General features: G+C 47.0%; 1 long non-coding RNA gene across 1 annotated transcript in view; it reads left to right on the top strand.

Annotated features, from left to right (window-relative positions):
* The window catches only part of LOC144594944 (uncharacterized), a 263,815-nt gene that overhangs the window by 218,066 nt on the left and 19,053 nt on the right, over positions 1-26,696 (top strand). The gene's annotated exons all lie outside the window — the stretch shown is intronic.

Consider the following 26,696-nt stretch of genomic DNA (forward strand, 5'->3'; position numbering starts at 1 on the left):
ACTATCCCACACACACAAGGGGCAATTTACAATCACACCAAGTCAATTAACCTACAGACCTGTACGTCTTTGGAGTGTGGGAGGAAACCAGGGATCCTGGAGAAAACCTACGCTTGTCACGGGGAGAACGTACAAACTCCGTACAGACAGCACCCGTGGTCAGGATCGAACCCGGGTCTCTGGAACCGTAAGGCAGCAACTCTACCGCTGCGCCACCATGTCGCCCAGTGTGATTTTATTTTCTCTCTTTTTCTCTCTCTCCATTACTCTTCAATATTTTAAAGGCGGGGATTGACAGATTCTTGATTAGTACGGGTGCCAGGGGTTACGGGGAGATGGCAGGAGAATGGGGTTGAGAGGGAAAGATAGATCAGCCATGATTGAATGGCGGAGTAGACTTATTAGATCAAATGGCCTAATTCTCCTCCTAGAACCTATGAACTTATGAACTTATAAATCACAGTGCCAACAATTTTTTGTATCCACACCCTAAGAGTATGGATAAAAATAGGACATATAAAATATTCTTTAAGTGTAATTCAAGAAACACCATTTGGCTCATGAAAAGAGGCGTTTAAAATACTTAATTCCTAGATTTTGTTTCTTTCAATAGGTCAACAGTTACTTGATTATCACATCTGCCTAGGTACAATGAAATGCTTTGTTTTGCTTAGACGGGCGGCATGGTGGCGCAGCGGTAGAGTTTCTGCCTTACAGCGCCAGAGACCCTGGTTCAATCCAGACCATGGGTGGAGCTTGTATGTTCTCCCTATGACCTGCATGGGTTTTCTCCGGATGCTCCGGTTTCCTCCCACACCCCAAAGACATACACATTTGTAGGCTAATTGGCTTCGGTAAAAATTGTAAATTGTCCCTAGTTTAGAAAAGTGTTAGTGTGTGGGGATCGCTGGTTGGTGCGGACTCGGTGGGCCGAAGGACCTGTAACCGTGCTGTATCTCTAAACTAAATTAAACTAATCTAAACTAATCTAAACTATTCAGTAAAATCATAATATTCATATGCACAATCAGATATAAGGGATCAGGGAGTCCCGAACGAGGGGCCACAGTTTAAGAATAAGGGGTAGGCCATTTAGAACGGAGATGAGGAAAAACTTTTTCAGTCAGAGAGTTGTAAATCTGTGGAATTCTCTGCCTCAGAAGGCAGTGGAGGCCAACTCACTGGATGCATTCAAGAGAGAGTTAGATAGAGCTCTTAAGGATAGCGGAGTCAGGGGGTATGGGGAGAAGGCATGATCACATTGAATGGTGGTGCTGGCTCGAAGGGCCGAATGGCCTACTCCTGCACCTATTGTCTATTGTCTATTGCCTATAAGGAAAAGAGCGAAACAATTGTAGTGTTTCAAAATAAGTTGATTTCTTCGAAGGAAAAACACAGTTCTGGTGCCATCTTGGAGCTTTCGAGTACGACAATTAAAATTGGGTTCATATATAATCCATAGATTGCTAGATCCCCATATTTGATAAGCCCCAGCTTCTTATTATGTTGTTTAAATCAGTTGGATTTGTTGGTGAATTTACTTTCATGTGGAAGGCCCTGTGGCACAACTGTTAGAGATGTTGCCTCACAACAGAGACCCGGGTTCGATCCTGACCTCAGGGTGCTGTCTGTGTGGAGGTTGTATGTCCTCCTGGTGACATAGAAACATAGAAACATAGAAACATAGAAAATAGGTGCAGGAGTAGGCCATTCGGCCCTTCGAGCCTGCACCGCCATTCAATATGATCATGGCTGATCATCCAGCTCAGTAACCTGTACCTGCCTTCTCTCCATACCCCCTGATCCCTTTAGCAAAATGGGCCACATCTAACTCCCTCTTAAATATAGCCAATGAACTGGCCTCAACTACCTTCTGTGGCAGAGAATTCCACAGACTCACCACTCTCTGTGTGAAGAAATATTTTCTCATCTCGGTCCTAAAAGACTTCCCCCTTATCCTTAAGCTGTGACCCCTGGTTCTGGACTCCCCCAACATCGGGAACAATCTTCCCGCATCTAGCCTCTCCAACCCCTTAAGAATTTTATATGTTTCTATAAGATCCCCCCTCAGTCTTCTAAATTCCAGCGAGTACAAGCCTAGTCTATCCAGTCTTTCTTCATATGAAAGTCCCGGAAAGTGACCGCGTGGGTTACCTCCCGGTGCTCTGGTTTCCCCCAACATGCCAATGACATGCAGGTTTGTAGGTTAATTGGTTTCTACAAATTGCCCCGATTGAGTTGGGAGTGGATGCAAAAGTGGGATAATATCGAACTACTGTCAATGGGTGATCGATGGTCAGCAGGGACTCGGGCAGCCGAAGGGACTGTTACAAAGAAACATAGAAAATAGGTGCAGGAGTAGGCCATTCGGCCCTTCAAGCCAGCACCACCATTCAATATGATCCTGGCTGACCATCCAAAATCAGTACCTCGTGGGTGGGTGGGTGTGGGGGGGGGTGGTGTGGGTGGGTGGGTGTGGGGGGGGGGGGGGGGAACTTTTCTCTTCCTCACGGCACGGGGTGCGGCTCGGCTGCGGGGCCTAACATCGCCCGCTGCGGCTCGGCCGCTGGACTTTACATCACCCGGTGCGGCTTGGCCGCTGGACTTTACATCCCGGTGCGGCTTGGCCGCTGGACTTTACATCCCGGTGCGGCTTGGCCACTGGACTTTACATCACCCGGTGCGGCTTGGCCGCTGGACTTTACATCCCGGTGCGGCTTGGCCGCTGGACTTAACAGTGCCCGGTGCAGCTCGGCTGCGGGGCTTAACATCGCCCGGTGCAGCTCGGCTGCGGGGCTTAACATCGCCCGGTGCAACTCGGCTGCGGGGCTTTTCACCGCTGGTGCGGCTCGGCTGCGGGATTAACATCGCCCGGTGCGGCTCGGCTGCGGGGCTTTTCATCGCTGGTGCGGCTCGGCTGCGGACTTGACATCGCCCGGTGCGGCTCGGCCACGGGACTTAGCTGCGCAAGGCTTGGTCGCGGGCCTTTCATTGCCCGGTTCGGCCGCGGGACGTTTCAGCGCCCGGTGCGGGGACTGTGCGGGTCGGTCGGGGACGAGCTGTCTGTCCGTGGGCGTGGGGAAGAGAGTGGAAGTTTTGTTGCCTCCATCACAGTGAGGGGGTGTTTGGAGTCACTGTGATGGACGTTTGTGTTGGGGTCATGTGTCTTGTGTTCTTTTTTTTTCTATGACTGCTATGTAGTTTCGTTCGGTACTTCGGTACCGAACGACAAATAAAGCTCTGTTATACTGTTATACTGTTAGAAGGGTCTCGACCTGAAATGTCACCCATTCCTTCTATCCAGAGATGCTGCCTGACGGCTGAGTTACTCCAACACTTTGTGTCTATCTTCGATGGAAACCAGCATCTGCAGTTCCTTTCCACACAAAGATCTAACATTCTCAGGCCTTTTAACAAAAAATGGCTATTGCCCATCATCAATTGCTAATTGCAGGAGAGTGTTCTAAATTTCATCTAGGTGTGGAAATACTTCTCAATTTCACTGGTAAATGCTTAGGTCTAATTTTTTTTGACAATGTCTCCTTGTCTTAGACCATCAATTAAACAAATCCTCTCTCCACTGTGTTGATTCAACTTAATACCTTGAAGTAACCTCACTGTTGGAGTAATTAATTGTAAATTGTGTTTTTATTCATGATAAATTTCTTGTGATCCATTTTCAATGGCAAACAGTGACATTTTTTTTTTGCTAATCGTTAAATGAAATGCAAACCAATTTAAATATTTCGATTTGATTCCAAAGCCGAATGTCTGGATGGTGAATTAGTCAATATATTTATTTAATGGCAGCTAAAATCCATTTGTATCATTGTCAGGCTGATTTATTTGGAAGTATGCGGACTATGTAATCTACTGCAAGTGCTAGTATTGATCCCTGTAGTGCCAAGATGGTCATTTCACTTCATTCTCAATGGCTCGTGCTGGGATTAAGCAGGTACAAGTTTTGTCTGTCAAGGAGAAGCACACCAGTCAAGACTGACTGCTGGAAGGAGATTTAGTTTTACTTCTAGAGATACAGCATGGAAACAGGCCCTTCATCCCAACGCAGTGCCGTTTAGACAATAGACAATGGACAATAGGTGCAGGAGGAGGCCATTCGGCCCTTCGAGCCAGCACCGCCATTCAATGTGATCATGGCTGATCATTCTCAATCAGTACCCCGTTCCTGCCTTCTCCCCATACCCCCTGACTCCGCTATCCATAAGGGCTCTATCTAGCTCTCTCTTGAATGCATTCAGAGAATTGGCCTCCACTGCCTTCTGAGGTAGAGAATTCCACAGATTCACAACTCTCTGACTGAAAAAGGTTTTCCTCATCTCCGTTCTAAATGGCCTACCCCTTATTCTTAAACTGTGGCCCCTTGATCTGGACTCCCCCAACATTGCGAACATGTTTCCTGCCTCTAACGTGTCCAACCCCTTAATAATCTTATACGTTTCGATAAGATCTCCTCTCATCCTTCTAAATTCCAGTGTATACAAGCCTAGTCGGACTGAGATGAGGAAACACTTTTCCAGCCAGAGATTTGTGAATCTGTGGAAATCTCTGCCACGGAAGGCAGTGGTGGCCTGGATGCATTAAAGAGAGAGTTGGATGTAGCTCTTGGGGCTAATGGAATCAAGGGATAAGGGGAAAAAGAAGGAACAGGGTACTGATTCTGGATGATCAGCCATGATCATATTGAATGGCGGTGCTGGCTCGAAGGGCCGAATGGCCTCCACCTGCACCTACTATGTTTCTATGGTTACTCAGTGACTGGGAGAGGAAGTCTGTGTCGGGCTTTGCTCTGCCGTTGACCTTTCTATCTAAATCTCTGTCCATCTGACTTTCATCTCTGACTTTGAGCCAGGGGTTTTTTTTTCTGAGCCAACTGTATCTCTTTCAGCATCAGGGTCAGTGGACGCCTTTGAGCGATTGCCCCGCTCATATTTCTAAGCTTTGAAGGAATGTCGGAGTCCAGAGTGGAGGATCAGCTGTTTAAATAGAGAAATGAGACAATCCCCATCTAATTAAAAAAACATATAAAATCATCACCCTGTCAGCAACTAACTGTAGCGGTTCAAAAATTAACCCCCGTCACCACAATCGCAAGACGTGGAATATTGTCTGTAACGGGGCTTAAACAAATCCCTCTTGAGCCAGTCTACAAGACTTCAATCTGTGTGGTAGGAGACACAGATGTTCGGCACAAGTGGATGAAAGATCATTTAGTTCTTGCTTTCAGTTTTGTTCCTGTAGATTGGTGGGTGGTAAATGTAACCCCACCACCACCACCCCTCCCCCCCAACCCCCACCAGCCCTAATTTTAGTTTAGTTTAGTTTAGAAATGCAGCGTGGAAACAGGCCCTTCGGCCTACTGAGCCTGCACCAACCAGCATTCCCCGAACTTTCAAACTACCCGACACACACAAGGTACAATTTTACATTTTACATTTATACCAAGGAATGGAGAACTATCAAAGTGTTATTATTGGTTTTCGAGTTTAGTTTAGTTTAGTTTAGTTTAGAGATACTGTGCAGAAACAGGCCCTTCTGTACAGACAGCAGCCATAGTCAGGATCAAACCCGGGTCTCTGGCGCTGTAAGGCAGCAACTCTACCGCTGCGCCACCGTGCCGCCCCCAGACGCTTTAAACAATGTGACATAAAACCAATTGAAAAAAAATGTAATCTGATTAAGCAGTGTCAATGTGGAGTTATGAAAGGGAAATCACTTTAGAGATACAGCGTGGAAACAGACCCTTCGGCCCATTGAGTCCGTGCTGATCCACGATCACCCCATATCCTACACAATAGGGGCAGTTCACAATTTTACCGAAGAAAATTAATCTACAAACCTGTACGTCTCTGGAGTGTGGAAGGAAACTGGACCACCTGGAGAAAGCCCACGTGGTCACAGGGAGAACGTACAAACTCCATGCAGACAGCAGCCGTAGTCAGAATTGAACCCGGATCTCTGGTGCTCTAAGGCAAAAACTCTACCGTTACACCACTGTGCCGCCATATTTGAATAATCTATTGGGGTTCTTTGAGGTTGTATTGAGTAGAATAGATGAAGACGTTTATGAGCGACACAGTGGTGCAGCTGGTAGAGATACAGCCTCACAGAAACCCAGGTTCGATCTTCATAGGGTTGCCAACTTCCTCACTCCCAAATACGGGACAAAGTGACGTCACCACCCTGCGCCCCACGTGACCTCACCCAGCCAGCGGCCACGTGCTCCCGATGGGCGGGCGGCCGCCGTTGGTGGAGCGGGAGCACGTGGCCGCTGGCTGGGTGAGGTCACGTGGGGCGCGGGGCGGTGACATCACCTTTTGTCCCTTATTTGGGAGTGAGGAAGTTGGTAACCCTACTAATACGGGACAAGGGCGGTCCCGTATGGGACAAACTAATTTAGCCCAAAATACGGGATGTCCAGTCTAATACGGGACAGTTGGCAACCGTAGATCTTTTCACCTCAGGAGCTGCCTTTGTGGAGTTTGCATGTTTCCCCTGTGGGTTTCCTCTGGGTGATCAGTTTCCTCCCGTATCCCAAAGATGTGCGGGTTTGTAGGTTAATTGGCCTCTGTAAATTGTCCCTTGTGTGTAAGGAGTGGATACGAAAGTGGATTAATGTAGAACTAGTACGAACAGGTGGCTGAAGGTCAGCGTGGACTTGATGGGCCGAAGGGCTTGCTTCCATGCCGTATCTTTCAATGAATCATTATGGTGTGTTTGTGTTTTCAGAATGTTTTCAGTGAGGTTCCCCACGTTGGAAAATATGCTTGGAGCAGGTAGCATTATAGACAATAGACAATAGGTGCAGGAGTAGGCTATTCGGCTCTTCAAGCCAGCACCACCATTCAATGTGATCATGGCTGATCATTCACAGTCAGTACCCCTTTCCTGCCTTCTCCTCATACCCCCTGACTCTGCTATGATTAACCGATATGACTCTGCCAAGCGGCACGGTGGCGCAGCGGCAGAGTTGCTGCCTTACAGCGAATGCAGCGCCGGAGACCCAGCTTCGATCCTGACTACGGGCGCCGTCTGTATGGAGTTTGTACGTTCTCCCCGTGACCTGCGTGGGTTTTCTCCGAGATCTTCGGTTTCCTCCCACACCCCAAAGACGTACAGGTATGTAGGTTAATTGGCTGGGCAAATGTAAAAGAAAAATTGTCCCTAGTGTGTGTAGGATAGTGTTAATGTGCGGGGATCGCTGGGCGGCGCGGACCCGGTGGGCCGAAGGGCCTGTTTCCGCGCTGTATCTCTAAATCTAAATCTAAATCTAAATTAAGAGCTCTATCTAACTCTCTCTTGAAAGCATCCAGAGAATTGGCCTCCACTGCCTTCTGAGGCAGGCATTGTACATAATGTACTAGTGTGGTTAATGGGTAGGAAACAACGATCAGGAATAAACTAATGCTTTTGTGAGCGATGATGGAGGTAGAGGCTTCAAGGGGAAATGAACAAGCGGAGGGAGTGGAGAACGACATGGAAAATGGAGGACAATGTTGACAAATGTGAGGTTCACTACGTTGCGAAAACAGAAATGCTGAGCATTTTAACATGGTGAGAGAATGGGATATATTGACATTGGAAAGGACCTGTGGCTCCTTGCACCCAAATCACTGAACCCCAGGATAAAAGTGTAGCAGACAATCATGTTGAACTTTATAGCAGAGGGGCAAAGGGGTTTTATTGCAAATATAGGGAGCTTAGGTGAGACCTGAAAAATAATATTCTGTATAATTTGGGTCTCCTACCTAAAAATAAATTATACTTGCAGCAGAAACAATGCAGTGACTGTGTTCAAAATAGAGGTGGATGCAACTTTACCGCTGCACCACCATATAAGCGTACTTGTGAAAGTTCTTGGAGTTCTTCCTTTGTTAAAGTCATTTAATTGGAGGTTCCCAATGTCTTCCTTGCTGCACTCTATTCAGAGAGAACTTTGCTTCTGCGATGTGGCCAAACGCAGGCTTCTTGAGTCCGGAACTAAAACAATGTAACCCAAACCTTCGCACAGCAAAGGCCTGGCATTTTGAATGCACACTGTCTCATAGAGAGTAATTAAGGCATGCAGTTTCCACGCTGTATCTCTAAACTAAACTAAACTAAACTAAACTAAACTAAGTCTACTCTGCCATTCAATCATGGCTGATCTATCTCTCCTTCCTAACCCCATTCTCCTACCTTCTCTCCATAGCCCCTGACACCCGCACTGATCACGAATCCACCTATTTCTGCCTTAAAAATATCCATTGACGTCCTCCACAGCCTTCTGTGGCAAAGAATTCCACAGATTCACCACCCACTAACGAAAGAAATTCCTCCTCGTCTCCTTCCTAAAGGAAGGTCCTTTAATTCAGGCTATCTCTCGTCCGAGACTCTCCCACTGGAGGAACCATCCTCTCCACATCTAAGCTATGCACTCAAAGTCAGAGTATGGCGATTTCTTTCCTCCAAGAGGAGCAATTTAATAAAGTATAATCTCTGAGATACATTTTGTTTAAAATGAAGTATGGTTGGCACTTTCTGAAATAGCTTTGCCAAATGCAAAAAGCTCGGTGGGATTGGCTCGCTAAAATCATAGTTAAAGTCTGAAGAGACATTGGAAATTCTCATTCCTGAGGTGATACCAAATAAAATACAGTGACACAAAGAACTGTCTGCAATATCGTGGCCACTGGAATTTTGTGGTCTCGATCTTTTCCTGGGGGTTAATTTCTAGCTTGGACATAGACACAAAGTGCTGGAGGAACTCAGCGGGTCAGGCAGGCAGCATCTCTGGAGAAAAAGGATGGTTGACGTTTTGGGTCGGAACCCTTCTTCAGCCTGAAAGTAGAAGGGGGTGGGTGGGAGGGTGGGGGGTGGGGGGGAGTGATGCACGGTTACCCAAGGGATATGAGGTGTTGTTCCTAGAAGTTTGCCTGTGGCTTCACACTGGAGGAAGCCCAGGGCGGAAAGATCAGTATCGGAAAGAGGAGGAGGATAGAGGAGTTAAAATGGTTAGCAACTGAGAGCTCCAGTAACCTTGGCAGAAGTGTTTGGAGGAATGGTCGCCGAGTCTTGGTCTCGTCGATGTAAAGGAGGCCACTTCCCATGTTAGGGACACAGGATGCAGTTGATGAGGGTAGACACAAAATGCTGTCACCTTGGGTCTCGACCTGAAACATCACCCATTCCTTCTCTCCCGAGATGCCGCCTGACCCGCTGAGTTATTCCGGCATTTTGGGTCTACCTTCGATTTAAACCAGCACCTGCAGTTTTTTCCCTGTGCAGTTGATAAGGTTGGAGAAGGTAATTGGTGAGACCAAGCGTAGACTTGGCGATCGTTTCGCCGAACACTTGCGCTCAGTCCGCCGTGGTCTACTGGATTTCCCGGTTGTCAACCAGTGTAACTCCTCTTTCCGTTCTCATGCTGACCTTTCTGTCTTGGTCCTCCTCCATTGCCAGAGCCAGGCCACATGCTAACTGAAGGAACAGCACCTGATATTCTGCTTAGGTAGTTTCCAACCCAACGGTATGAACGTTGAATCCCCTCATTTGGGATCACTAACTAAACCTCCCCCCTCCCCTCCCCTATGCCTCACCTGGACTCGCACTTATTTCCTTCCTTCCATGTACATTCCCTCCTCCAGCTTCACAATTCAGAACTACTTCATTCCTGATCTTGCACTCTTTTTCTTTTCATCTCCGGCCTTTGTCCAACCATATTCCTGTTAAAAATCCCTGTATCCACCTATCGCTTGCCAGGCTTTGCCTTGCCTCTCCCCTCTTCCAGCCTTCTTCCCTCCCACCCACCACAATCAGTCTGAAGAAGGACCCCGACCTGAAACATCACCCATCCACGTTCCCCCAGAGATGCCGCCTGCTCCGCTGAGTTACTCCAGCACTTTGTGTGTTTCTTTTTGTAAGCTGGCATCTGCAATTCCTTGTTTCCATATAATCTCCACATGAACCAATGCCATCTATATACTAAAACTCTCGTTTGTTATCTTGTTTGTGACTGAACTTCAGCCAAAACGGTGCACGATAGCGCGACAATTTTCGGCCCACCTTACTCACCATTGTCACTTTAGTGATAATGCAAGTAGTTTTATTGAAATCGGTGTTATATTTTTAAAGTTATTCGCATTTTAAAGTTTAAAAGGAGGGGAGGGGAGGGGAGGGAAGGGAGGAGTGGGGGAGAAGGGAGAGGGGAGGGGGGGGGGTTGAGGAGACAGGGGAGGGGGGGAGGGGGGGAGGACAGGGTGGTGCACCAATGCAGGGGAGGTTTGGGCCCAACGGGTCCACTTGGTCTAGTTGTTACTAAACTTCACTCAGTACCAAGTAGTAGTTGGGGGAAAGTTGCACCTTCAGGTTCTTAGATGTGTTGGTGTGTCTGCAATAGTAAAGGGTCAGTTTGTACATTAAGAAACCATGTACTCTCTGGAAGATCATGTAAAATCAGACAAAACAACGATTCACCATTTTTGTTATTCGTTACTCTGGCCAATTATACCTGTATGTCCCATTTTAAAATGGTTTAGTGAATCATTCCAATTTTAGTTAAAGCAGATGGACTCCAACTTTGAGTCAGAATATGAATGACATTGACATACTCTAGATTATTTAGAAGCTGGCTTCTGATTTTTCATAACCAGAGGGCATAGGTTTAAGATGAAGAGGGGAAAGATTTAATAGGAATCTGAGGGGGTCACGTTTTCACACAAAGAGTGGTGGGTGTGTGGGATGGGTTGCCGGAGGAGGTAGTTGAGGCAGGGACTATCCCAATGTTTAAGAAGCAATTAGACAGGTACATGGATAGGACAGGTTGAGAGGGATATGGACCAAACACAGGCAAGTGGGACTAGTATAGATGGGGCACATTGGTCGGTGTGGGCAAGTTGGGCCGAAGGGCCTGTTTCCATGCTGTATGACTCTATGACTCCATAACTGTGCTGAAATCAATGGTGTTGAATTAGGCTGGCATCTATCAGCACAAAGGTGTGCATTGGTGATGGCAAAGTACCATGGAAAGACTGGAGCGACTAGGCTTGTATACACTGGAATTTAGAAGGATGAGAGGAGATCTTATAGAAATGTATAAGATTATTAAGGGGTTGGACACGTTAGAGGCAGGAAACATGGTCCCAATGTTGGGGGAGTCCAGAACCAGGGACCACAGTTTAAGAATAAGGGGTAGGCCATTTAGAACTGAGATGAGGAAAAAAAAATTCAGTCAGAGAGTTGTGAATCTGTGGAATTCTCTGCCTCAGAAGGCAGTGGAGGCCAATTCTCTGAATGCATTCAAGAGAGAGCTAGATAGAGCTCTTAAGGATAGCGGAGTCAGGGGGTATGGGGAGAAGGCAGGAACGGGGTACTGATTGAGAATGATCAGCCATGATCACATTGAATGGCGGTGCTGACTCGAAGGGCCGAATGGCCTCCTCCTGCACCTATTGTCTATTGTCTATAAGTATATAATCTTTGAAAGTGATATATATCTGCAGTGTTAACACATGCAACAGGATCCTTCATTTTAGTGGGGAATTCTAAAATCTGAACTGCTGCATATTGTAGTGTTTGCGATCTGATGCGGTACATCAGAGATTTACGTACTTCTGTTATACTGAAGCGGCAATTGCTTTATGCCACATTATCATTCATTGAAGTTTAGCCACCACTTTAACGTACAAAGAATCTCCTATTTTATGTCTACATGCACTTCAGACCTACGTTTAGCCCAGATGGTCAAATCCTTAGGAAGTATTAGTTTACAGTTTGAATGATCTCACACCACCTATTGCACTCCAGGATATAACAAAACACTGCAAGAGCTCTCCACTGCTTTATGGCCTGGCACTGTATTTGTCACTTGTACCGATGTACAGTGAAATTCATTTTTGTGTTCAGATCAGTACAAGTATCACTATACATAAGCACTTAGATGCATATTAGATAAGCATCTCAGATACTGTACAAGTGTATAGCAGTCGTACACAGAGACAATATGCAGAGTCGAAGACAGACACAAAAAGCTGGAGTAACTCAGTGGGTCGGACAGCATCTCTGGTGAAAAGCAATAGGTGACGTTTCAGTCCTGAAGAAGGGTCTCGACCCGAAACGTCACCTATTCCTTTTCTCCAGAGATGCTGCCTGAGCCGTCTTTTTGTGTCTATCTTCGGTTTTGGAGTGTTGGAGGAAACCGAAGGTCTCGGAGAAAACCCACGCAGGTCACAGGGAGAACGTACAAACGCCATGCAGACAAGCAACTGTAGTCAGGATCGAACCCGGGACTCTGGCGCTGCAAGGCAGTAGCCCCACCGCTACGCCACCGTGCCGCCACGTACTTTCATTGCGTTTGAGCTCTCCTGAAATGCCATCTGCTCGGCTCAGACTCTGTGCAGCAATGGGAACCAAACTCTGGGTCTGTGCTCCAGGGTTGGCTTTTATGCCATTGTGCTCTCATGTTAGGCAGTCACCGAACTTGTGGGAAATAAGATTTCTGCACAGGCGAAAGGACAAAGGAGAAGTTTAACTCCAAGGGGCAGAATATTCCTCTGGAGAGCTCTGGCTCTTGTGTTTCCGTGGTCTCTGAAAGCGAGCTGGGAGTTAAAATGTCGCCTCAACAATTCTCTGTGAAATGCATGACAAACATGACCTTTGTCTGCTCATCCTGCCCAATTCGAGAGACTAGCTGACACTGAATGAACAGCCTCATTATCTATAACAGAGCCTTTTATCTCAAATATCTTCATTCTGGTGAGGGTTTTTTTATTTTCTCACTCGCAGGATATGGGGTTGAATTCTAACCAGACCAGGTCAGAGTGGGCTTAATTTTTTGTTTTGCTTTTCCAAAGACTTCTGTATCCTCCCGTTGCCACGGTAGCCAATCAAGTATTCCTCTCATGCCGTCAAACCCTCTGCTTTTGGTGTCAAGGATGTTTTATATCCAATGATGCTGGGAGTCGTTTGGTCACATGGTTCAGGGCAAGTTTCATTGCTGACATTGAAGAACCTTGGAACTATAAGCCCTTTGATGGTTACTGCGGGGAAAAAAATCAGTGTCCCCAGTGCAAATGCCAGCACGATTTGATTATTCCGATGATTTATTTTCTATTTTGTCTTCATTGTCGCTGATTAAAATTCTGTCTGACCCGCACTCAAACCAGCACACATACAATCGTGTGCCCAGAGTTCATTTGAGTCTCCAGAAAGGATTTAGATTTTTCTGGTCTGATGCATAAAAGTACAGTGCTCTATCATCTGCTACCAATGTTAAAGCTGGGTTCATACTTTTTTGTCTAAGTGACCAGGCCGGCACGGTGGCGCAGCGGTAGAGTTGCTGCCTTACAGCGCTTGCAGCGCCAGAGACCCGGGTTCGATCCCGACTACGGGTGCTGTCTGTACCTTCTCCCCCTGGGTTTTCTCTGAGATCTTTGGTTCCCTCCCACAGGGAGAACTTGCAAACTCTGTATAGACAGCACCAACTGGTCAGGATTGAACCTGGCTCTCTGGCACTGTAAGGCAGTAACTCTACCGCTGCGCCACCGTGCCGCCCTTCAATTTCAATGCTGCCAACGAATTCATCTCCAATCGTTAGTATTCTATGGACTGTGTGGTCACACATTACTTTGCCTCAATGGAATGAACTTTGTAGGTAGCGTACCACATGCTGTGGCGACTTTAGATCACATTGAATGGCATCGCCGAGGATTCATTGCCATTTCTATACTGTTTGGCAGATCAGTTCTGGTTTAACTTTGCTTTGTTTAGTTTAGAGATACAGTGCGGAAACGGGCACATCGAGTCCACACCGACCAGTGATCCCCGCACATTAACACTATCCTACACGCATTAGGGACAATTTTACATCAATACCACGCCAATTAACCTGCAAACCTTTACGTCTTTGGAGGGAAGGAGGGAGGGAACCGAAGATCTCAGAGAAAACCCACGCGGTCACGGGGAGATCGTACAAACTCCATACAGACAGACTCCACACGTAGTCAGGATCGAACCCAGGTCTCTGGCACTGTAAGGGCCATAAGGCAACCACCCTCCCACTGCGCCACTCTTCCACCCATTTACCAACCCTTCACATGAGGGGACTCCTTACTATTTTAAACGCACTTCCAATGTTGTAAAATGCCATTGAATTGGAGCCATCGTCCTATTTTTAATTAAAATAATACTGAAGATTTCCTGAAAGTGAATCAGTATCACGTATGCTCAATCATATTGTTACATGTTATTTGTCCTCCAGGACCTGATATGTTTTTTCTTGGTATATATTTACACAGTTAGCTGCTTAGTGGTGCCCACTGGTAGCATAGGTGGTGAAGGCAGGTATTGAGGGGGGTGGTTCTGGGACGCAGCGATCTACTTGAATTGCACGTCATCCTTAGAAGCACTGAAGCTGAAAAGCTCCTCGTATTTGGCTGGAGAATCTCCAACCAGGAGGTGAAACAAAGAACTGCAGATGTTGTAAAGCAGATGTTGGCTTTACACCAAAGATAGACACAAAGTGCTGAAGTAACTCATGGCAAAACATTGAACACATTCAAGATTGAGATTGTTAGGTTTTGAGGCGCTGAGTTGAAGGTGATGGGGATTGGGCAGGGAAGTGGAGTTGGTGATGAAGATTACACTGTGATGTTCCAGTATGGTGGGAACAGGTTTAAGGGCCACATGGTCTATTCCCACTTGTGACTTAACAGGATTAGGATTTGTGGGCTATTTATCAGTGTGTGTGTAAATCCTGAAACATAAATCTGTTGCTCGCTGCAACCTGAGATGCTTGGAGGTTAATGGGAACGTTGATCAATCTGCCAAGGGGCTCCATTATATGTAGTTAAGTAGTCCAGAAGGACAGGCAAAATGCAGACTTTTCTGTCCAGCGCTCCCAGGTTTTTCTTTGCTACTTTACCAAGATGTTTGAGCGTACTTACTTTCGTTTATTTTAGTTTAGAGATTCAGGGTGTGACCAGGCCCTTCCGCACCGACCAGCGATCCCCGCACACTCCAGAGAAGGTGGTTGAGGCTGGGACTATCCCAACATTTAAGAAGCAGTTTGATAGTTTCATGGATAGGACAGGTTTTGAAGGATGTGGACCAAACGCGGGCAGGTGGGACTGGTGTAGCTGGAACGTGTTGGTTAGTGTGGACAAGTTGGGCCGACTGGCCTGTCTCCACACTGTATCACTCTACGACTCTATGACTAACGCTATCCTGCTCCAGGGACAGTTTTTAAAAAACATTTATGCCAAGCCAATTAACCTATAAACCTGTACGTCTTTGGAGTGTGGGAGGAAACTGAAGTTCTGGGTGAAAACCCCCGCAGGTCACGGAGAGACATTCCGTACAGACAAGCCCCCTTAGCCAGATCGAACCCGGGTCTCTGGCGCAGTAAGAGGCTCTAAGGCAGCAACTCTACCGCTACGCCGCCCGAAACTTGCTTGATTGAGGGGAGGTGGAAATGTGTCGGGTAAAAAGTGCTAACTAACCAAATCCGGAAGCCAGCGTGCTTCTTCTAAAATAGCAGGGGTGAGAGATGTGGCTTTCCTCTGTGAGGTGACCTGTGCTTCCTTGAGCTGAAGATTCCCACAACTCATCCCAGGGCCATATGCTAACTTGCTAAATTCCTAAGCTGCAAATTGTTTTGCCGAGCTGCCAAATAATTCTCTTTGGTTTTAGCTCTTCAAGCATGAAGACACCTCCATGTGGAATGTCGGTATGTGCAGTGATAGAATTTGACATATTTAGATTGGGTTTTCAGGCCTGAGGTTATGTCATGAACAGGATTTATTTTGTTGTTTGTTGCCCTGGAGGAATAAAATCCCAAATGATTATCGGCCTTGCATTCCAAATAAACATTCTGCCTTCTTTGATTGATAATTTCCTAATTGTCTCGAGGGGGTTCTGCATTTTATGGATAAACATTTTTTAAAGAGTTCTCTCTCTCTGCATTGGAGGAGACGGTAAGGGAGAATCAACTTTGCCTTGTTTGCCTTGCGACTTGGCAGCGAAGCTGGACGTTTGCTATTCTTTGTCTGATACGGGAACTTCATGGCAATAATTTAAGGGGATCTCGGAGTTCAAATGTTAATTTAAGCTCCATGTCAACTATTTTCACGTCAACAAGGGAGCATTGCCGAAATGGTTTGAAGAGCACAGGGGCGGGGACACGGTGGCCCAGTGGTAGAGTTGCTGCCTTCTCAGCGTCAGAGACCCGGGTTCGATCCTGACTACAGTCAAATCGTTTTATGGCTAGCAAGTTTAGTTCTTATAGAGTCAGAGAGTCAGAGAGTGATACAGTGTGGAAACAGGCCCTTCAGCTCAACTTGCCCAACAAGTCCCAGCAAAACTAGTCCCACCTGCCAGCATTTGGTCCATATCCCTCCAAACCTGTCCTATCCATGTACCTGTCTAACTGCTTCTTAAATGTTGGGATAGGTCCCTGCCTCAACTACCTCCTCTGGCAGCTTTTTCCATATATCCACCACCTCCTTTAAGTTCCAAGGTTTAAATTTAAATTCAAGGTTGCTATGGTGAGATTTGGTCTTGTGTCTTTGATCCAGATGCATAGAGTCATAGCATGGAAACAGGGCCTTTGGCCCAACTTGCCTCTGCTGACCAAGATGCCCCATCTCGACGTACACTAGTCCCACCTGCCTGCATTTAGCCCATATCCATAGCGGGACAGGCAGCATCACCACATAGAGGCATACAGCACGGAAACAGGCCCAACTTGCCCACGCTGACCAATGAGTCAATGTGCTCATATCCTTATAATAATAATAATAATAATGCATTACATTTATATAGCGCTTTTCAAACACTCAAAGACGCTTTACAGGGATTACTAGAACATAGAGAAGAAAATAAATAGATAAATAAGTAAACAAACAGAAAAAGGAGACAGAAGGTGAGGTGACGGTCAGTGGTTGAAGGCAGTGCTGAACAGGTGAGACTTCAGTGATGTTTTGAATGTGGTGAGTGAGGAGGAGGAGTCTGACAGTTTGGGGTAGTGAGTTCCAGAGGGTGGGAGCAGCGATGGAGCCAAATGAGCCATATGAGCCAAATGAGGGCATGTGGGACAAGCATGCATGGGGCATATTGGTCAGCATGTGCAAGTTGGGCCGAAGGGCCTGTTTCCGTGCTGTATGCCTCTATGTAGTGATGCTGCCTGTCCCGCTGAATTACTCCAGCTTTTTGTGTCCATCTTATGTCGACTGGTTCTTGGTTCCCCATCTCTGGGTAAAAGACTCCTTGCATTCACCATACCTATTCCTTTCTAAGCTGGCATCTTCACGTTTACACAACTATATTCTGTGATCCTTCCGATCTTAAGGAAACATGCAAGGTGATCAGGTGATCATTGGTACCTCAACTCTGTCACCTGTTTCCACAACAAGATGTCCATTTTGTTTCCTTATTGCTTGCACCTTTCTTTTGAATGACCCCTAATTGTTCAGCTCGTGAACTGAGGTTTTTAATTTGGAGTTGCTTGCAAATTAGATTTGAGAAAACTCAAAGCAGGTGGTTCGACATTAACTTTTTACATTAAACCTTGGTATGATTTTGATTTGAATGCCAGATGTAATTTCACCCATTAACATCGTACACTAAGAACGTTTCTGCTTTTTTTTTGGATCGATTTATGGGCTTATTTCTGTACTACCTGAATAATTGCAACAATCTTTTGTGACCCATGATAATGAAGTATTTTTCTGATGACATTTGGCATGTCCAAGGAATACATTCCCTTTCTAGGCTTTGACTGAGTGGGGCATGGCCATAAATAGAAACAGGATAAAGGCCTGTGGCCTCCATCCCTGCTACCTTCCTGCACTATTTAGTTAGGTAATGGCTGATCTAATCCTGCACGTCAACTTATCTATTCTGACCAATTCCCATTACCCTGAACGTTTCGAGTCAGTCAGTATCCAGCCTGAAGAAGGGTCCAAACTTGTAAAATTGCCCATCTATTCCCTGTACAGATGCTGCATGATCTGCTGAGTTCCTCCAGCGCTTTGTGTTTTACCCTGGACGTTCCTCCTGTCCATGGGCAGTGGGCAGGTGCTGTAGACCTGCATGGGAAGGTAGACGCCTCCGCCCCCACGGGTCTCGGGCAGATGAGGCTCGTCAGCCTGGGAAGGCAGTCCATCTCGGAGAGGGAAAACTCGGATCTAAAACCTCCACTGCCTTGTGGCCATATCCAGTCATGGAAAAGGCTCTAGGAGTAAACCCCAAGAAAAATCCGGAGTCGGAGTCCCTAAGGCAGTTGGTCGTTTACCACGACCTCGTTCTGGCAGCTCCCGTGACAGCGCTGGTGCCAAACTGTAATGGCTCTGCTGTTCCTTTGGATTGATCAGCGACGTGGAGAGGGGGGGGACGTGCTGCACGGGCAACAGCCTGTCCTTCATATGACGTCGCCCAGGCTTGCATCCGACCACACATCCTCTTGTCCAAAAATGCATGGATCGCAACCTTGAACTAACTCAATGATGAAGCAGCCCTGCCTCCCAGCATTGCAGAATTTGAAAGTTCTGTGATGCTTCGAGAGCCATCTCACCTCTGGAACACATTGCCCGAGTGTGTGGATAGAAGTACATAGGATTAGAGAAGAAAAGGACACAAAGTAACTAAGCAGGTCAGGCCGCATCTTTGGAGAACATGGACAGGTGACTTTTCGGGTCGGTTCTGAAGGAGGATCTCGACCCGAAACGTAACCTATCCATGTTCTCCAGAGATACTGCCTGACCTGCTGAGTTGCTCCAGCACTTTGTGTCTTTTTGAGGATTAACTTGCATCTGGAGTTCTTTGTTTCTGCGTTCAAGAAAAATCTAGATGGCTGCTTGAATTTTAAGGCCATGGGCAAAATGGTGGCAAATGGGATTCGTGAGTGGGGGTAATTGATGGGTGCCATGGATATGGTGGCCCACATCTCTGCTGTATGAGCTGGTGACAGCCTGCCCTACGCTCGGAGTACCTGTCCCATTGATCTAAACTCCTGGGGGCGAAAATAACCTCACTGCATCCATTTGGCTACCCTTCAGGTTTTTAATTCCTTCTCTTCCAAGCTTCAGATAGAAAACAGGTGCCTCCTGCTTAATCATCCCTACGTGGGCAACATTCCAATCCTAAAACTCGTTCTACTGAACCTTTGCTGCATGGCACCAATTGAAGGGTATCCCACTTTAAAAGGAGATAGAAACTGCATGTACCGTGTGAGGTGTGGTCTCACTGAAGCCCTTTACAAAAGAGAGCGTGTCCACAACATATTGCCTACACTTCCTTAGCTGCTTTGCAAATCTACGTTTACGAAGGATTCAAAACTGTCTGCATTCTATTCAGTGTTTGCTAGTTGGTCCCCAGTTCCCCAGTCACGTGATAGTCCCCTGTGCAGTAAACTAACCATGATAAATCGCAGTTGCAAATCATCATTTAATGACCTGCACTGCACCGTCTTTAACCTCTGATTAACCCACTCATTTGAAAAGAGAGAACGTTGAAGGACACAAAGTGCTGGCGTAATTCAGTGGCCACATTTCTGGAGAATGTGCAGGAAGGAACTGCAGATGTTCGTTCAAACCGAAGACAGACACAAAATGCTGGAGTAACTCAGCGGGACAGGCAGCATCTCCGGAGAGAAGGAGTGGGTGACGTTTCGGGTCGAGACCCTTCTTCAGACTTGAGAAGGATCTCGACCCGAAACGTCACCTATTCTTTTTCTCCAGATATGCTGTCTGACCCGCTGAGTTACTCCAGCTTTTTGTGTCTATATCATAGATTCCCGTCAGGTGAGCAGGAGATAGTGTTTAGGATGACAGGCTCATATGTTCCAGAAATCCTGTTCCACTCAGAGGTTGGTGGGTGTGTGGAACGAGCTGCCAGAGGAAGTAGTTGAAACATAGAAACATTGAAAATAGTTGCAGGAGTAGGCCATTCGGCCCTTCGAGCCAGCACCGCCATTCAACATATTCATGGCTGATTATCCAGAATCAATACCCCGTTCCTGCTTTCTCCCCATATCCCCTGATTCCGTTACCCCAAGCGCTTTATCTAACTGAGGCAGGGACTATTGCAATGTTTAAGAAACAATTAGACAGGCACATGGATAGGACAGGTTCATAAGGTGTAGGAGCAGAATTAGGCCATTTGACCTATCGAGTCTACTCCACCATTTAATCATGGCTGATCTATCTTTCCCTCTCAACCCCATTCACCTGCCTGTTTAGAGGGATATGGGCCAAACGCAGGCAGGTGGGACTAGTGTAGGTGGGGCATGTTTGTCGGCGTGGGCAAGTTGGGCTGAAGGGCCTGTTTCCACGCTGTATGACTCTAAGAAGGCAGTGACAGGTTGAGGATGAAAGGGAGCAAAAGATTGCCTCGTGTCCACAGCACATTTTGTTCATACCAGGGACTTGCTGTGAGGCTGGGGCACGTCCACTGTTCGGAACGATTGTTTTGTTCCGCTTTGTCAGGTGCTCCCTTTCATGCTTGCGGAGTTGTACGTGATAAAACCAAGCGATGTGCCGGGACGTGCTGTTGCTACGCTTGGCTGCTCCAGAAAAGCCGCCGAGTTCAGTGGGTGTTATTGAGCAGTTTGACAACGAGGGAGAGAAGGGGAGGGAGAGAGAGAGGAGTGGGGGTAGTGGGGAGGGGTGGAGGGAGGACGGAGTTGGGAATGGGTGGACAGGCCGTATCCATGACGCACAGTCTCTCCAGCCTCACACTCGGCCCACTGAGAGAGATCAAATAGCAAGTGTTTCTTGGATGATGGATGTCCTATAAGCAAGCTGGGATATGCAGCAGTATTACTGAACATATTGGGTATCCACTTGCTTGTGGTCTTTAGATGTCGGCACCTATTTACTTCTGAATGGGGCACTCTACTTCTTTGAAAGAGCTGTCCAAAAATGTATCAAAATGTGGTCCGTGCCAAAAAAAAGTCTGGATTAAAAAAAACACAATCATTTTTTTTTCTGTACAAATTTTTAATTTCATTATGAGGGCTTTCAATGCTGCTATTTAGTAGTCAAAAACTTGCCCCCCATCTGTTTCTTGCTAAACTCTCGGTCTAATCTTGGCAAAAAAGTTGGAAAGCCTGAGGTATTTAGCTTTGTAATGAGTGTGAAACAGTCTCTAGACATGCAGGCATGTTTTCATTCAGAAGCCGTTGTTACTGAGTAAAGTAATGATGGAGATGAATCCCCAAGCAATGTTCTCTCTTGCTTACAACCCAGCAGTTTGAACATTGAACTCTCCAGTTTTAGGTCATCTAACAACCCCCCCTTCTCCTTTCTCCTCCATCCCCCCCTTTCTCCCCCCCCACCCCCACCCTGAGCCCCACCTTTACTCTCACCTCTGGCTTCCTTCCCGCTCCTCCAGACTACACTTCTTCCCCCACTACTGGCCACATCTTCCCTGTCTCCTGCAAAAAGTCTATCCCCTACTCCCAATTCCTCCGTCTACGCCGTATCTGCGCCTGGGATGAGATGTTTCACACTAGGGCATCAGAGATGTCCTCATTCTTCAGGAAACGGGGCTTCCCCTCTTCCTTTATAGATGAGGCTCTCACTAGGGCCTCTTCTACATCCCACAGCTCCGCTCTTGCTCCCCCTCCCCCCATTCGTAACAAGGACAGAATCCCCCTCATTCTCACCTTCCACCCCATCAGACAGGGTATCCAACAAATCATCCTCCAACATTTCCGTCACCTACAACGGGACCCCACCACTGGCCACATCTTCCCATCCCCTCCCCTTTCTGCGTTCCGCAGAGACCGTTCCCTCCGTAACTCCCTGGTCCACTCGTCCCTTCCTACCCAAACCACCCCATCCCCGGGCACTTTCCCCTGCAACCGCAGGAGATGCAACACCTGTCCCTTTACCTCCCCCCTCAACTCCATCCAAGGACCCAAACAGTCTTTCCAGGTGAGACAGAGGTTCACCTGCACCTCCTCCAACCTCATCTATTGCATCTGCTCCAGATGTCAACTTCTTTACATCGGCGAAACCAAACGCAGGCTCGGCGATCGTTTCGCTCAACACCTTCGCTCGGTCCGCCTTAACCAACCTGATCTCCCGGTGGTTGAGTACTTCAGCTCCCCCTCCCACTCCCAGTCCGACCTTTCAGTCATGGGCCTCCTCCATTGCCACAGTGAGGCCTACCGGAAATTGGAGGAACAGCACCTCATATTTCGCTTGGGCAGCTTGCAGCCCAGTGGTATGAACATTGACTTCTCCAACTTTAGATAGTTCCTCTGTCCCTCTCTTCCCCTCCCCCTTCCCGGTTCTCCCTCTATCTTCCCGTCGCTGCCTATATCCTTCCTTTGTCCCGCCCCCCTGACATCAGTCTGAAGAAGGGTCTCGACCCGAAACGTCACCCATTCCTTCTCTCCTGAGATGCTGCCTGACCCGCTGAGTTACTCCAGCATTTTGTGAATAAATACCAGCATTTTGTGATACCACCCAAAAGGTGAAAGTAAGTGAACGTACTGTAAATGCTCCCGGTGACGAGACTGTGTTGTAGAAGCCATTTGTTTGTGAACTCCCATTAAATATTAAACAGAACCGTGCCCACAGAAGGAAGTGGTTATTTTATTGATGAATCCGCGATCCTCTTTGATTCTTTGCATGAAGCAAAACCTGAGGGGAGAGTTGCTAACAGGGGCGGGCGGCAGTGTTTTTATATGTTGGCCTGGTGAAGTTAAACACACACCTCCCTTCAGGTCCTGCTCCTTCCATAAACAGCTCTCTGTGGCAGGGCAAAGCTTGTTTGGAGATTATTTTTTTGATAGTCTGTTAATAAGGCCTTTTGAAGTGTCCCACTTATTGTGTTTATTGAGCCCTGTAACAGTTGAGTGATGAGCTTCAACTCTTGAAAGTTCAATGAACGCGACATATTGTAAATTGGAGGCTTTATCGTATTGATAAAGTGTTTGCTCCAGCAGTCCCGTGTCTCATGCACCATGGATAGGCACAGAATGTGCTGGAGTAACTCAGCGGGACAGGCAGCATCTCTGGAGAGAAGGAACGGGTGACGTTTTGGGTCGAGACCCTTCTTCAGACCATGCACCATGTTCCACTTTGGAGAGAAAGCAATATACAGCAACCAGCGCAGGATGTTTCCAGTGTAATGTCTCACTGCAGCTTGCACTACTGGCCCTTCAACCATAAATGGTTCAACTAGTATTAGTTTGGTTTGAAGAAGGGTTCCGACCCGAAACGTCACCCATCCTCATTCTCCAGAGATGCTGCCTGACCCACTGAGTTACTCCAGCACTACATGTCTCTCTCCAGTTTAATTTAGTCTCTGAGACGGCCCTCAGAAGGCTTAGGAAGTTCGGCATGTCCCCAACAACTCTCACCAACCTCTGCAGATGCGCCGTAGAGAGCACTTTATCGGGGTGCATCGCAGCATGGTTTGGGAACAGCTCCATCCAAGACCCCGAGATATTGCAGTGAATTGTGGACGCAGCCCAGACCATCACGCGAACCAACCTCCCTTCCATTGACTCCATCTGCACTTCAAGATGCCTCGGCAAGGCCACCAGCATGGACAAGGACCAGTCGCACCCTGAACACCCCCTTCCTGCACATTTAGTGCCAGAGTTTGGATCTTATGTTGAAACCATACCAAGCATTAGTCAGGCCACACTTTGAGTATCGTGCATAGTTCTAGTCACCACGCTGCAGGAAGGATGTGACAGCAAGAGAGAGAGTGTGGAAGTGATTCATCAGGATGCTGCCTGGAATAGAGGGATTTACTTCCAAGGATAGACCGGCTTGGATGGTCTTATAAACTAGAGAGTGGCGGAGATAAGGGAGACAATCAGAGTCATTTTCTGAGGGCGTTAGACAATAGACAATAGACAATAGGTGCAGGAGTAGGCCATTCAGCCCTTCGAGCCAGCACCACCATTCAATGCGATCATGGCTGATCACTCTCAATCAGTACCCCGTTCCTGCCTTCTCCCCATACCCCCTCACTCCGCTATCCTTAAGAGCTCTATCCAGCTCTCTCTTGAAAGCATCCAACGAACTGGCCTCCACTGCCTTCTGAGGCAGAGAATTCCACACCTTCACCACTCTCTGACTGAAAAAGTTCTTCCTCATCTCCGTTCTAAATGGCCTACCCCTTATTCTTAAACTGTGGCCCCTTGTTCTGGACTCCCCCAACATTGGGAACATGTTTCCTGCCTCTAATGTGTCCAATCCCCTAATTATCTTATATGTTTCAATAAGATCCCCCCTCATCCTTCTAAATTCCAGTGTATACAAGCCTAATTACTCCAGCCTTTCAACATACGACAGTCCCGCCATTCCGGGAATTAACCTAGTGAACCTACGCTGCACGCCCTCAATAGCAAGAATATCCTTCCTCAAATTTGGAGACCAAAACTGCACACAGTACTCCAGGTGCGGTCTCACCAGGGCCCGGTACAACTGTAGAAGGACCTCTTTGCTCCTATACTCAACTCCTCTTGTTATGAAGGCCAACATTCCATTGGCTTTCTTCACTGCCTGCTGTACCTGCATGCTTCCTTTCAGTGACTGATGCACTAGGACACCCAGATCTCGTTGAGCATCCCCTCTTCCTAACTTGACACCATTCAGATAATAATCTGCCTTTCTATTCTTACTTCCAAAGTGAATAACCTCACACTTATCTACATTAAACTGCATCTGCCATGTATCCGCCCACTCACACAACCTGTCCGTCACCCTGCAGCCTTATTGCATCTTCCTCACAATTCACACTACCCCCCAGCTTAGTATCAACTGCAAATTTGCTAGACTAAAGTTACTCCTGCAACTAGGCTACTCCTGCAACTAGACTAGAGTTGAAGACTGAAAGGTAGACACAAAGAGCCTGAGTAACAATGGGTCAGACAGCATCTCTGGAGATAAGGATGTTTCAGGTCGAGACCCTTCTTCAGACTAGAAGGCACAGGTGCAAGTGAGCGGGGAGAAATTTAAAGGAGATCTGAGGGGGACATGGTGCTGGTTGTATAGAACAAACACAGGAAGAAGTGACAGAGGCAGATACAATGTAGTATTTACGATGCATTTGGACAGCTACATGTTTCCAAAGGTGATGGAAAGACTGGAGGAAAGACGAGGTGCTGAGAGCTCTCTTAGACCTGCGTGAAGGAGGCAATTAAACGCACCTGAGCAATTACAAACACCATGTGTCCAAAACATTCTGGTGCCCTGAAATGGGGGTACTATGCATAAACACTGCTGTAATTTCTACATGGTGAAACCAAAATGTATGAAAATACCCTTTAATAAAATCTGACAATCTGCACTTTAACCACATGTGATTTTTTTCTATTACAAATCTCAAATTGTGGAGTACAGAGATAATTAAATAAATGTTGGGTCTTTGTCCCAAACATTATGGAGGGCACTGTAGGTATGTTAACATGCGGGGATCGCTGGTCGGTGCGGACTCGGTGGGCCGAAGGGCCTATTTCCACGCTGTATCTTGAAACTAAACCAAACTTAACCTGTTGAATCTTGGTGACACCAGACCCCAAGGTGCTTCATCCCTACCTTGTGCTGAAGTTTCCTGACAGACGCCGGAACGAGCATAAGCAATTGCAAGCCACTGCAGCAAGTATTGACCAGCCAGTGCAATGCGGCTTCACCAGCATTGCCACTCTGAAGAGGAAACTCTCTGAATAATGTACGCCACTGGAACATATAAAGATTAACCACACTTCCACACTACCGCTGAAGTGGGTTCGTGAAATCTTTGTGTGTTGGAAAGAACTGGTTTGTATCGAAAGTAGACACAAAATGCTGGAGTTACTCAGCGGGGCAGGCAGCATCTCTGGAGAGAAGGATTGGGTGATGTTTTGGGTCGAGACAGAGACCCGAAATGTCACCCATTCTTCCTTCTCTCCAGATACAGTATGCTGCCTGTCCCCGCTGTGTTACTCCAGCATTTTGTGTCTATCATGAATACTTTGCCTGCCGCAGTTTATTAAATTTGAAAGATGACCTGATTAGGTTTGGAAATTTTAAACAAGAATTTTTTTGTTTACTGCAGTGAGGAATTCCTAAGCAACTAATTTTTGGCGGACTCTCAGTGGCAATAGATAATTAGTTTAGTGCTTGTAACCTTTGGTCAAGTGCACACAGATACATTTATCTTTGGGCCAAATAAATGGCTTGGAATATACTAAAGAGTTTACTTTTACAAAGACTGAAAGTCTCTGAAGCAAAGATTGAATCAATTTGTCATCTTTATGTAATCATAGGGAATCTCGTTGTGTGAGAGAGAGAGACAGATTGTGGGTGTGTGTGTGTGAGAGAGGGATTGTGTGTGTGCGCGTGCGCGAGTGAGAGAGAGATTTTCTGTGTGTGTGTGTGTATGTGTGTGTGCGAGTGAGAGATTGTGTGTGAGTGTGAGTGGGAGAGATTGTGTGTGTGAGTGGGTGAGAGAATGTGTGTGAGTGGGAGAGATTGTGTGTGTTTGCAAGTGTGTGAGAGAGATTGTGTGTGAGTGAGAGTGATTGTGTGTGTGTGTTTGTGAGTGTGTGAGAGAGATTGTGTGTGTGTGTGTGTGTGAGTGAGAGTGATTGTGTGTGTGTGTGTTTGTGAGTGTGTGAGAGAGAGATTGTGTGTGTGAGTGAGAGTGATTGTGTGTGTGTGTGTGTGTGTTTGTGAGTGTGAGAGAGATTGTGTGTG

Source organism: Rhinoraja longicauda, chromosome 6 (genome assembly GCF_053455715.1).
Source record: "Rhinoraja longicauda isolate Sanriku21f chromosome 6, sRhiLon1.1, whole genome shotgun sequence".
NCBI lineage: Eukaryota > Metazoa > Chordata > Chondrichthyes > Rajiformes > Arhynchobatidae > Rhinoraja > Rhinoraja longicauda.